The 12,730-nt window shown below is 39.0% G+C and overlaps 1 protein-coding gene and 1 long non-coding RNA gene across 11 annotated transcripts in view; both read left to right on the top strand.

Moving 5' to 3' along the window:
* Positions 1-3,170: 3,170 nt before the first annotated feature.
* Positions 3,171-6,110, top strand: LOC112202292. 4 transcript variants are annotated; one of them, XR_005799499.1, is made up of 4 exons: positions 3,171-3,719; positions 3,848-3,931; positions 4,023-4,106; positions 4,186-6,110. It is a non-coding gene; the product is annotated as an uncharacterized LOC112202292 (long non-coding RNA). The 4 variants fall into 4 exon arrangements; XR_005799498.1 differs by having other exon boundaries at positions 4,180-6,110; XR_005799497.1 differs by having other exon boundaries at positions 4,023-4,289; positions 5,878-6,110.
* A 152-nt stretch (positions 6,111-6,262) lies between these two features.
* The window catches only part of LOC112202291 (ankyrin repeat-containing protein At5g02620), a 29,898-nt gene continuing 23,430 nt past the window's right edge, over positions 6,263-12,730 (top strand). For 5 of the 7 annotated variants that reach the window (XM_024343235.2, XM_024343237.2, XM_040505906.1 and 2 more), the window contains exon 1: positions 6,263-6,376. The gene's annotated coding sequence lies outside the window, so the exon portion shown is untranslated. The remainder of the gene's footprint in view (positions 6,377-12,730) is intronic. The other 2 variants (XM_040505905.1, XM_040505904.1) reach the window with 2 other exon arrangements.

Genomic DNA, 12,730 nt, shown 5'->3' with positions numbered 1-12,730 from the left:
TTCAACGTTCTCTTTCCTTTTTCTTCTTTAGGTAGATTGTCTCCTAGCGGCGTGCGGCTAGTATCTACAGGGTGCCTGGACTCCCTAGATTTGAGTGGCCTCCTCATACTTGGGGAAGTCCTGCATCTATAATTGTTCTGTTATCTCTTTTATTGAGTCAACGTATTGGTCATATGACTCATATCGTCAATGAAATAAAATTATAATATTCCGAACTGAAGCTTCAAAGCAATTTCGTTGAGACGAATAATTGAGCACTTTGGTCTTCGTCTTCTGGTTCTCGATAGTGGTGAAGCCTATCATTGAAATGGGATGACTTTGTGGGGTACATGAGGTACTATTATTTATGGTTAATTGCTCGTACGCTTGCCATGACTAGTCAAGTCATCATCAAGGAATCAAATTTTTCTTTGTTTCCTGGCCTGTTGATGAGGTCTGTCTGTCTCACTTTAGCTCCATTACTCTCTATTCAAACATGTGACTACTCTCAAAATCCCTAAATTATGAGACAATATTCAGGCACCGACGTGCACTTATATCAACAGTAATAGATAATTAAATAAAATTAAGTATATATATTCGCCTTTTGTTATATAAAAAAATTTCTGTGATTCGAACTCACATAGCCACCGGCTTCAATTCACATAGAAGAGGATGAATCAAAGTTTGGAATTTCTGAAGCTTTGCAAGTATCTTTCGGCACATATATTGAGAATTGGATTGTGTGGTAGTTGAGAATATTGTCGGGTTTGTTGTTATGAATTATTTGACATAGGTTTCATGACCCAATTCAATGTGTGTGGGCCCCATGCGCGGATAGTATCAGTGGCGTGTACCGGCTGTTCTGACCATCTTTGTTGGCTTGTTGGGTAGAGCTCTGCATTAGGAACACGTTGGTATGATTTTCTTAGCCATTGGAGTACTTTTAGTGAGTGATAAGGAATTTCTAAAATTTTGGGAAGTTCAGATTTTGATTTGCAAAGATCCTACCGTTGGATTGACCTCAATTTTCGATAGGTTGTTATAATTATTGAATCAATGTAACCTATGAAGTTTGACCTCGTTCTGATCTGATTTTAAGCTTTTGACAAATTATCATTTTAGGGTTTTGATTATTATTATCGTCAATTTAATTTCGGTTCTCAAAATCAATTATTCATAATATCAATTTGTTCAGGACAACGTGTAGATCGAGCTTGAGCAAGAAATCATCGGATGACCATCATAACCACAAATTTGTGAGTGGACATTTGCTTTTAAATCAAATTGCATGTAGTATTATTATTAATTTTTTATTTAGATTTAATATATGATTTTACGATATAATTATTTCCTTTAATTGATGATTTATCAGACTTTCGTAATTTCATTTTTGATAGCATGGTGATAATATTCGAGTATTTGAGTATGATTATTTTTATCGAGATTTCATGATTTATATTCTCGACGATTTATAGACGATTTATGAGGTTGATTAAGTTGAGATTGAATTTCACTTTTCAAAAGGTTTTATTAATTATCGAGTTAATTGAATTTCGAGCATTGATTTATCATATTGATTTTATCGTGATATTTGAGTATGGATTTAATCACGAGCTTTATTATGATTTTATCGTTTATCGAGAATTTGAGTTTATGAGCAAGACATGATTAGGAGGCATTTGTATATGTTGTGTTGTTGCATGCATGCATTCCTTGGTCGGCACTACCATCCAGGTAATAGTTTGGTCGGCAGTACTCTCCAGACAATATTCTAGTTAGTTATACCCTGCAGAATATAAAATTTGATTGGTAGTATCATTTGATACGTCATCTAGTCGGCAGTACTCTCGAGATGGTATGAGGTAGTTAGTCGGTAGTATCCTCTAACTATCTATGGTCAGTCAACGGTACCCATTAACCACAGCCTTCAAGATTCCGGTCGGCAGTACCCTCCAATGCGTTATAAAGATCAGCAATACCTTTCAGGTGACATGAGATGACTAGTCGACAATTCCTCTAGTTATCGCCTAGTTTTATCATGAGAATGTTTTCAACAAGATTTCTAAAATGAGTATGATATGCTTGAGTTTTGAATGAGATAAGATTACAGCACATCGTGAGATTTCTAGAATGATTTAAGATTTTCGAGATTTAAAAATATTTTCTCGAATCCTTACTGTATGCTTGGTTTTTAAGAGAATAAATTTGGGAAAGCATTAAATATTCGTTTGACTTTATTTACAACTACTTATTTTTCGTTCACTCACTCTAACAGTTTTTAAATGCCTTTTCCTAGGCTTTTCTGTTTCTCGTCCCAATCTATAGAGTAGTTGAGGTCCAACTTGCGTAGGAGTCGAGGCATAATGACCACTGATTACACGCATTTCTATGAGCACTCTAATTACTAAAATTAAGCTAATGTTTAAGTCAATTATTATGTAATTAATGCATTTTTATTTATTTATATGTAATAAGTAGAGCTGCGGAAATCGAGATAAAATGAGGCGAAATTAGAGCAAATTGGAGTTTCTGACAAAATGATGAAATAGTCAATGTGAGTCAATCGTGGTCAATGCCATTAAGGGAGCAGAATCTAATTACATCCGATTCCAATAGTATATGCGAAAATGCATGAAGAAGAGAAAGGAATTGAAAAGAAAAAATAGAAGAAGAAGAAGAAAGAAAGAAAGAAAGAAAGAAAGAAAGAAAGAATAAAGGAAAAAAAAAACATATATGACGTCAGCAATTGACTAACATGGACGGCACGGGCACTTCTTTCTTTCTTCTCTCTTTTTTCTCTTTCTTTTCTTTTCTTTTCTTTTCTTTCTCTCTTCCTCTCTCCCTCTCTCTCTCTCTCTTGCTGCCACGTGTTCCCCCCTGCCCCGCCCCCTCCCCCGGTTTTACTTTCTTCCACACGATGAGTACGTAGCGAAAATGTTCACTTGGTCAGTTGCTGACCAAGAAAATAATGCTCAACCACCCTTGGATTTACATCCAAGGGCAGAGAGAATTATTATTAAGTTGAAGTGTTTTATTTTCCACCCTTGGATGTAAATCTAAGGGTTGTTGAGCATAAATTCTTTAGTCAGCAACTGACCAGGTGAACACCACTGGAGTACGTAGCTAGCCATATATAATTCCTCTCCTCTTTCTTTTATTCTCCAACTCCGAGCCATCTTCTTCTTCCTACCCTCCACCAAGACGACCATGCCATCACTCACTCTTCTCTCATATATTCTTAATCAATTCTCACCCCAAGTTCATCAATCCTTCAAAAATCCGGGTTTAGGTACAAGAGAGAGCACGGCTGGCCTTGTCCATGGGCATTGTTGGCGACAACTCAGGGCCCAACATAGAGGGGGCACCAGATTTTATCTTATTGATTTAATATTATATATATATATAACATATATATTTAATTATATATGTATAGAGTGGAACGTGAAATTTTTTTTCTTCAGATTTCTAGATGCAGATCGCGTCTTTACTTCTTCTTCTTCTTCTTCTTCCAATGTACAATGGCAGACACAAAATTGATTATCCAAGTGTCTCTTGCTCTCTCCCAAGTCCCAAACCTTGAAATCCAGCAATTTTTTTCTTTAAATTAGTTTAAATGGTTACTCAATTCTTCAGTTCATTCTCATCCATCACCCAATCTTTCTCCTCTCCATGTTTATGTTATTCTACGGTGATTATCTGCTCTCCATCGATGTAGGCTGAAGTGCAAATCAAAATAGGTATTGAGTATTCTTCAATTTTGATATCCCCTGAAAATTTGGATATCAAAAGTCTTGTTACTTGTTTTTTGAGTTCTGTTGATTTCTAACAACTTGCTTATTCATTGGTTTTCAATTTTCAATATTAGGTGCAATTGGAAGTTGGAGTTGCAAGTCAATCTCGATCAGAAAAGAAAGAACAAGAAGGAATAAAGCAAATTCCAGATTTCCAGGTATTGTTCTATGCTCCAGTGTTTATCAATTATCATTCAAAGTGATTTCTAACAACCTACTCATTAATCGGTTTTCAATTTTCATTATTAGGTGCAATTAGAAGTTGGATTTGCCAGTCAATCCCAATCAGAAAAGAAAAAACAAGAAGGAAAAAAGCTGATTCTAGATTTGCAGGTATTATTGTTCTATGCTAAAGAGTTTATCATTCAAAATTTAGTGTTTTGGCTTGCCAACTTTCAGTTTGAAGCTTCAGCAAGATATCATATTTGGCTTGGGACTACAATGCTATTTTGTGCTACTTTTCATGTTGTAAGCACCCTGTTCATTTGGGGGGTCAGCCACCATATTCAAGATAAGGTAAAATACTAGTGCTTTTTCAATTGGTTTTATTGAATATAAAATTTCATTCACATTACTGATCTTTTGGTGTAATCCATTCAATTGTAGAAATGGCAGCATACTGGGTGAATATATCTATATGGCTTCCTTGTTGAAGCATATACTTCATAGCAAACGGCCATAAGTAAGTGCATATTCGATAATTTCAATTTTTTTCCAAGTTATTTTCTATTTTTTTGTTCAACTTTTGAATATAGTTTTTCTTTTTTGATTCAAGAATTCTTCGTAAGTTTTACCAAGACACACGTTACCATGTCTCTTATTTGTGTGATTGTGTCGAAGTGCTACATTATGTGTGATCTTTTGGATTAGCTAGGAGTTTTTTGTGGCAAGAAAAAATTTGTATTCTTTTTTATACGGGGTTTTGGTTTTATGTCTGTTGTATAATGTTTCTTTATGTAATAAAATCGGCGTGGTGATGAGTCACCAAACTTGACTGGGTTCCAAACCCCTAAAACAAAGAATTTAGATTATGACTTTTGTAAGAATCACTACATGTCTATTTAGGCTAGTTGGGCACACACAAAAAATTTCGCCCTGAGCATCAAAAAGCTCAGGACTGGCCCTGAGAGAGAGTGTAATTCCAAGCTAGTCATGCTCACTCTCTAGTGTTGGCCTCTCCCTCTTTTTTTAACTCTCTTCTTACTTTAATTTCTTGTAATTGATGAATTTCATTGTGGGTATGTTGATGGATTGTGAATAGTTTCTTAGGGCTTGAAACCCTAGCAATTTTCACCATGTAATGACATTAATTTTTGGTGCTCAATGAAAGTGTGTTGTGGTTTTTGTTCATGACTTTGCAGAATTTTCAGTGAGAATTTTGTTATAGAAATTAGCCAATTTTATGACTAGTTCTTATCCTTATCCTGAAATTCATTTAATTAGTGGCTTAATTATGAATGAGCATGTTGTCATGAGCAAATTATTAATTTCTAAAAATTGACTTAATGCCATTATATGCATTTTAGTAGCCCTAGTCCGGTTTTAATGTGTGTGTGATGAGAATTTGAATGCCCTAACCCAGATTTACATTATTTTTGTACTATGAGAATGTGAATGCCCTAGTCCGGATTTGCATTATCACTATGAGGCCCTAATTCGGCATAGAGTTAGGGATTGCGACCATTTGCCTTTTGTTATGTGCCAAAATTTTGTTGTCATGGTTAATGATTGTTAGAGTGGATGTCTTAGTGCTCAATTTCTTCCATTGTTTTCCAAACCTTTGAATTTCAAGCACTTTACTTTTTGTAAATTTTAATTTTCTAGTTTTTAATTTACAAAACCAAAAATCAATTCCTCCAACTATATGCTCACATTTTTCATTGTAAGTACCATAAGGCTTTGAGCCTCCCAATTTATTTTGGTGTGTTCTAGGCTACTTTTAGGCTTCGGGAGACCTAAGCCGTATATGTGAGGCTTGGTGTCTCACTTAACCATTTTCTCAATTTTACTTTTAGTTTAGCAAGTGACTTTTGTGATCCATAAACCATTGGATTTGAGTTAGTTTAAGTGTACTTACATGAGTATTTGCCTAAACCATAATTAGCTATAAAAGAGCCACTCTCATGGTACCGCTAGAGGTATCAACAACTATCAAGGGGGTGACCTATGGAAACACCACCAAACAGGCTATCGCTCGAACTCCGGCTCAGCCCGAGGTCGCAGGTGACGCATAGCCATGCGCCGCGCCAGAGTTACCTCGCTGAAGCATTAGAAGCTGGGAATAGAGGCATATCAGTCCCACATCGAAAACAAGGAAGAGATCAGTCTCTTCCTCACCTATAAAAGATCCACTCCTCTCTCTTCATTAATTACGCATTTACTACTTACCTAACGTTATCCTATCAACGTAAATACATTGACTGACTTAGGCATAGGAGTAGAGAAGACCGCCAACTGCGGTCTCCCTCTAACACCCTGTGTATTTTATTTGACAGATAGCGGAAACATCAAGGTTACTACAAGTAGCGGTCCGCCTCATGGGCCAACATTTACCGAGGTTTGACTACCCCTGAACTTCAGACATTAACATTAAGATCTCTGAGGTACGATATTTCTGGGTTTAAATATTTTCCAATTCTTTGATGATCGTATCCTTGTTGCGCATGAGTTGCATTTAAGCACCAAATCAACCACCGCTTCTATTTTCTTTGTAGGTTACATGTTAACTTACTTGTACTCTTTTCGAGTTCATTTGTCTAGATTGCTCTGATGACCATCTTTTAGTTGTATTAGTATGAAAGATAAACTTGATATTGAGTCTTGAATTTCAGTTTGGTTTTATGTTTCCTATTGGAGAGTTAGGTATGATTTGTGGGGAGTAGGTAGGCTCTAGGAGTTAAGGATTGATATGTTTATTAAGGAGTGCTAGAACGTTTTTACAGGTTTTGCATAGTCCACTTTTAGGGGAAATTCAGTTAGATTTGAGGTGAAATTTCTTCTAAGGTAGGCCCTGCAGGGTCACTCCAAATTTTAGGGGTGAAATCTAGTTTGTGTCCTGTTAGATACCTAGGCCCAAGACCTATTGGGCCCACAACAGAACTAGGGCAAAGAGGATCCGCCCATCGCTCCCAGCCCAAGACCGCTTCTGCATGAGCAGCACTGCGACTACCATCATCTTTCCATTACTGACACGCTGCCGCCACTTTCGGATCCTAATACCTTCACCGATAGGGAACCAGCAGAGATCTTCCCCCACCACCACAATTCGAAAACTCAGGATCCTAATTCCAGAGTCAAAGCTGGCACCGAGACTTCCTCTGTTGCCCTCCCCAATCCCTTCATCACCCTCTAAAAGGAAGATCAGCTCCAGCACCTCCCTCGAACAACCTGTTGCAAGGTCTGCCTCCATGACACAATCAACCTCCAATGAATTTGCAACGAGATCTAGTCGAATCCAATCACAGACTCACAATCCAGATCAGATTTGTTTTTGCCTATAAACCTAATAGCCCATAATTAAAGCTTCAATGTTCTCTTTGTTTTAGGGAATCGATATTTGAGGGAGAATTTACTATAATTTCATTGATAATAGGGGTTTCTTTATATAGAGGATTACAAACATAGAGATAGAATTATACATGGAAACAAAATTGTATATTGATTGGATATCTACTAAGATTCTCCGAGATTATCTCTAATACAAACTCTATTACTAGTAGAGCAAGTAACCTAGAGTTTGGGCCAAACACATATTCTGGATTTACTTGAACACTCCTTCTTGTGTTACCCAAATGTGGTGCTCCTCTCGTTGCATCATTAAAAACCTTGCCGAGTAACAAAAACTTAGTGGGACAAAAATAACCTGGGTCAAAGGGGGAAAAGAGCACAACACACCATTCACGTTTCGAGATCAACATGTAGACATCTCCCTCTGATGTCTACGTCTCCCCCTGATGACTACGATAATGGGAGTTCGGATAACTTCTGCAAGCCAATGCTCGCAACATGTTTCTCGAACGTGGATTTGGGCAATGACTTAGTAAACAAGTCTGCCACATTGTCCTTAGATCGAACCTATTGCACTTTAATCTTGAGATTTTGTTGTTGCTAATTGTAGAAGAACTTAGGCAATATGTGCTAGGTGTTGCTGCCTTTGATATAGCCTTGCTACATTTGTTCAATGCAAGCAACATTATCCTCATAAATGCTAGTAGGTTTATTTGTGGTAAACTTCAAACCACAATTGCTTCGAACCTGCGTAACTATGGATCTAAGCCATATACATTCACGAACCACTTCGTGAAGAGCAATAATCTCTGCATGGTTCGAAGAAGTAGCGACTAGGGTCTTTTTTGTAGACCTCAAGATATCGTGGTCTTACCCATGGTGAACACATAACCAGTTTGGGAACAACCTTTGTGTACGTCAGAGAGGTACCCAGCATCAGCAAAACCTTCTAAAACACTAATGTCGTTTTGGGATAGGGAGAGGGAACGTAGACCACTGTTGGTGGCGTTCTTGACATATGATGGGTCCGAATCCATCGTCTCTCTGTAGGGATAGAACAAACCCATATCAATCATACCACTTCGATATCGAGAGATATCTTGAACACCAGTCCAATGACGTCGTGTTGGCGCAGAGCTATATCTAGCTAACAAGTTCACGGCAATGAGATATCTGGTCTTGTGCATTGAGCTAAGTACAATAATGTACCTATTGCACTCAGGTAGGGCACTTCTGCCTTTAGCACATCTTCATCGTCATCTTTTGGATGAAATGGATCATTCTTTGGATCAAGACTATGGACGACCATTGGGGTGCTTGAAGGCTTAACTTTGTGTGTATTGAAACGTTGAAGCATCTTTTAGGTATAAGCTGATTGATGAATCAGGATACCATCTTCACGGTGCTCAAGTTCCAAACCGAGGCAAAACCGTGTTCTCCCAAGATCTTTCATCTCAAACTCGGATTTCAAGTGTTCAGTGGTTTCTCTTAACTCTTTAAGAGCAACAATTATGTTCATGTCATTAACATAAACCGCTACTACTGAAATCCGAAACTTATTCTTTTTATGAACACACATGGGCATAGTTCATTGTTAACATATCCCTTCCCAATTAAGTAGTCACTTAGACAGTTATACCACATCTGTCTAAATTGCTTCAATATAGTCAGCGTTTCAATCTTATTGCAAACGCGCTCTGTGGTTTAAAGCCACTTAATTTGGGCAACTTAAGTCCATCCAGGACCTTCATGTAAGTCTTTGTATCTAGATCCTCATATAGATAAGCAGTAACCACATCCATAAGCTACATGTTCAGTTTTTCAGAAACTACCAAACTGACAAGGTAGCGGAACGTAATAACGTCCATTACAGGAGAATATATCTTCTCGTAGTCGATTCCAGGGCGTTGTGAGAAGCCTTGTGCCACAAGGCGAGTTTTGTACCTTACAATCTCGTTTCTCTCATTACGCTTTATAACGAATACCCATTTGTGACCAACTAGTTTGGTGTTGGGCGGTATTGGCACAACTGGCCCGAATACCTTTCTTTTCGCTAGAGAATCTAGTTCTGCCTGAATCACTTCTTTCCATTTTGGCCAATCAGCTCTACATTGGCATTCATCAACGGAGCATGGTTCAATGTCATATGTCTCAATAATCTCACATGTTATAGAATACGCGAATATATCATCTATGATGATGGAGTTTCTTTCCCACTTCCCATGTACACTAGTGTAATTTACAGAGATCTCTATATTCTCAGGGATATGTTCTGACATTGAGGCTTCCCCAAAGATGTCTCTTGGACATAACCATAATCTAGAACATTCTCATGGGACAGATTTTGAGTATCGATGATCAAAGGATTTGGTTGTTCCTCATTCGCTATCTTTCTAGGCGAGTATCCTTCGAACCAACTGGTCTATCACGTTTCCTTATGGGACCTGCGGCCATAGATGCCACATCACTTCCAATATGGGCAGTGGTGCCATCTCCTAGTACCTCAAGAGCAGCGTTACGTCCAGTAATTGGGACGTCAATCCTTGCAAGCACGTTTGCAGCAGGTATATGATTTCGTCACTTTAGGAACATTAGAAAACGCATCAGGTAAAGTATCTGCTACATTTCTGAGCTCTATTATTCTTTGCCCTTCAAGTTAGGACTGTGCGATCCAGAGATCGAGATGAGACATAATGGGGACATACCACGACAATTCCTGTCGTTTCTGTTGAACATTCATGTTTTTGTCTCCCCCTAACGATGGGAAAACTGTCTCATCAAAGTGACAATATGCAAATCTAGCGGTAAAGAGATCGTCTGTTAAGAGTTCTAGGTAGTGGACAATGGTCGGAGCCTCAAATTCAACATATACGCCCATTCATCTTTGTAGACCTATCTTAGTATGTTCTGGCGGCATAATAGGCACATAAATGGCACAGCCAAATATGCATAAGTGCGATATATCAGGCTTATACCTAGTCACTAGCTGTAATGCAGAATAAGGTTGGGTGGCAATGGGTCGTAGATGAATTAGCGTCGCTACGTGCAATATTGATTTTCCCCAAGCGGAAACAGGGAGATTGGTGCGCATAACCAATGTCTGTGCTATCATTTGTAGTCGTTTGGTAGTGGCTTTCGCGAGACCACTTGAGGCATGAACATGGGGAACTGGATGCTCTACATCAATCCAGAGTGACATGCAATAGTCATCGAACGTTTTCGATGTAAACTCTCCAGGATTATCAAGTCGAATTGTCTTAATTGGGTGGTCTGGGTAGTGCACCCGTAAACGGATAATCTGGGCTAGGAGTTTGGTATAAGCATCATTTTGAGTAGACAACAGCACGACATGTGACTAGCGTGTTGACGCATTAACCAATACCATAAAGTATTTAAAAGGTCCGCAAGATGGTTCACTTGGGCCACAGATATCCCCTTGAATTCTCTGTAAGAACGGAATGAGTATTTTTGGATCCTTTGTGTAGTATAGTCTCGGTCTTAATTTCCCTAAGGAGCAGGCTTTGCAAAACAAGCGAAGGGCCTTAGAAGCAACCAATGAAGATTTTGGTTGGGCCTAAGCGTCTGAAGCGCTATTTGAAGCAAAATTTGTGACTACATCACCTATCATGGCATTGGGACCATGGGAAGTGGCATCCATGGCGCCATGGCTATGGATGATGCCGTCTATGGCGTTGTCAAAGGGGACATGGGCAGCCCTAGGCCGGCGGTGGATAGCGGCAGCACCAGAGACGGCTACGGCGGTCACACTAAGTCTCGGAATAAATCTTTGATTCTTGCTTCGTTTTGCTCAAAAGAATGGATGTCCGTGTGAAGTCTTTAGTATACGGATCATCATATCATGACCAAGATGTCCCAGTCGGTCATGCCAAATCCAAAATGTGTCAGAATCCAAGAGATGTTCTCTTATTACATTATTGGATTTAATAGGTCGAATTATAGTGACACAAAGTCCACTAAATTGACATATAAGATTCTCTAAGATGCGCTTTCGTCTGCAATCATCAGAGGTAATGCAATGAACTCTTTTCCGTTCTCAGTATGTGTTTCCTCATAGAATCCGTTGGCTCTGATATCTTTAAAGCTCAATAAGGTTTGATTTCCCATAGGAGCGTAGAGAGCTTCTGTGACATTAATTAGGGTGCCATTTGGCAAGAGGAATTGGGTCATTCCATGTCCTTGAACTAAACCTTATGGCCCAGCCATCGTAGTCACAGAGGAATATGTAGGCAACATCTCCAAGAATAATTGCCTATGGCAGAGAATGGTGTGCGTAGTTGCACTATTTGCAAGACATTGCAGTTCTCTAGAATCCATTTCTAAAAGAAAAAGCTCGTAATTAAAAAGGAGTCATATTGAAACTTTTATTAATAAGCCAAACAGAATTACATCATTGTCTCTTTAACTAGAAAGAATCTAATCCAAAATGTTAGCTAATACAAAACAATGGTAATCGTCTAACTTTTTTCGGTAACTCCAATATAAATGTGACCAGGTGAGTAGAGAGATGTTGGTGGAGCAAAGCTCGCTTAGGTACCACTTATCTCAAAACGTTCCTAGACATCACACGTTGGATGAGCCTAGTTTGAAGAAAGACTAAACAATTGGCATTTACTACAAAAATAATATGGCAATTGCCTACATCTCTTAGGAAATAAAAAGACTTAATCAAAATCGCCAGTCTCTTGGCCATTGAAGTCTTTCACTCTTAGAGTGAGATCGTCCTCTTGATCTTCTTGCTCCATATAATTTGCTTCCCTTGCTTCACGGTACTACTTGTAAGCGTTTGCAACATTCTGGGCTGCTTTACATGCTTTGACCCAATGTCCGAATGCTCCACATCGAAGACAAGCATCATTATGGTCAGGCTCCCAGATCGAGGCGCTCTTGGGGCGCGTTGGGGACGACTATTATCCTTGGTGGGGCCACCACCATAGCCGGAGGCTTTGCCTCTCTCTCTCTCTCTCTCTCTACACGTTGACCTCCACGGTTCCATGCAAGCCTATCTTGGCCGTTTCCTTCCTCTTTGGGGCAAGAATATGGACCAGAATGTCCAGAATTGTCCATTTCCTTAGGGTTCCGCTCCTTGCGCCCTCCCTTAGGGGCTTGACTATAGTTAGACTCTGGAATGGACTTAGTTCCCATGGGTCTAGATTTATAGATCTTCACAAGCATGTTGTCGTGTTTTTCAGCTACGCTCATGGCTCCAATAAGCTCATGAAATCTAGTGATGCGTCCGGCATTGACATCAATCTGATAGTTCTTAGTTATCATCAATGCAGAGACGGGGAGGGTAGAGAGAGTCTTCTCGATCAACATCATATTAGTGATTTTCTGCCCACAAAGTTCCATCAAAGACTTGATACGAAGTGCTTCCGAATTGTAGTCAAGTACAGACTTGAAATCACAGAAGCGGAGGCTATGCCATCTCA

This window comes from Rosa chinensis, chromosome 5 (assembly GCF_002994745.2).
Source record: "Rosa chinensis cultivar Old Blush chromosome 5, RchiOBHm-V2, whole genome shotgun sequence".
Classification (NCBI taxonomy): Eukaryota; Viridiplantae; Streptophyta; class Magnoliopsida; order Rosales; family Rosaceae; genus Rosa; species Rosa chinensis.
Note: the sequence above shows the minus strand (reverse complement) of the source record. Positions and strands in the feature narration are given on the sequence as shown.